Consider the following 1125-nt stretch of genomic DNA (forward strand, 5'->3'; position numbering starts at 1 on the left):
CTAACGAGTTTAAGGGCTTTATTTATATTTCATTAATTCTCATCTGAGAGACAAACGCGATGAAATAATTCATCATAATATCATAATTATAAACAACTATACTATATGAAATTGTGGGTTTTTCACATATTTGTTTGTTTGTTTGTTTGTTTGTTTTTTTTCTTTCCACCTTATCTATCCTTATATTTTCTCTTTCGCGATACATAGTTTTATTTATTCTTCTTTATCCTTTGTGTTATTTTTTTTTCCTTTCCCCCCCCCTCCCTCCCTCCACCCTCCCCGTTTATTTTTTTCATGTCTTCTCGCACATTTTATTTTTCATTTTCTCTTCTCGTTGTGAGACTGACTGACACATTTACTTTTACTCTCAACGCGAATAGAAAATAAAAATAAAATGATGCATCTTTTTTATTCGTGCGATTCCCTACTTATGCTTATATATATATATATAATATATTTATATGTGTATATACGCATGTATGGATATATCTATGTACATGTATCTTATATGCTAGTACGTATGCACTCGCATATCTTATTTACACGTGTTTATTATATATGAGTGAAAATTTGTAGCATTATTTCTCGTACATACATACATTCATACATACATACATTTATTCATTCATTCATTCGTTCGTTCTATTTTTTTTTCTCTTTAACACATACAAGTTCATTCGTATTATTCGAACACATAATCCTCTTTTCGTTTAATTTTATTAATTCATCAGATTCTCGTGAGACACACATAGACACACAGACATACAATTTTTTCTCTAATTATTATTTATTTTTATTTTTAATATCTCTCTCTCTCTCTCTCTCTCTTTCTTGAGTTTCGTAGAATTGTTTTGAGACCATATATATGTGTACAACCAAGGTACATAATATATATATATTTATGGTGGTGTGTGTATTACATATATATATTTATATATATATATATATAAGTATTGTATTTACATAACGGCGAGTTACAATTTAATGGTACTTATTTTATTTAATCATATCAAGGAGGAACATTCGTTAGAATATTACTCGGAGAGAAAGGGAAAACAAGTTATACAATGATTTCAATTATTATCATAATCATTTTACATTTATTCCTCTTCTCTCTCTCTCTCT

This window comes from Polistes canadensis, unplaced genomic scaffold (assembly GCF_001313835.1).
Source record: "Polistes canadensis isolate GaletaPanama2010 unplaced genomic scaffold, ASM131383v1 scaffold_387, whole genome shotgun sequence".
Lineage (NCBI taxonomy): Eukaryota > Metazoa > Arthropoda > Insecta > Hymenoptera > Vespidae > Polistes > Polistes canadensis.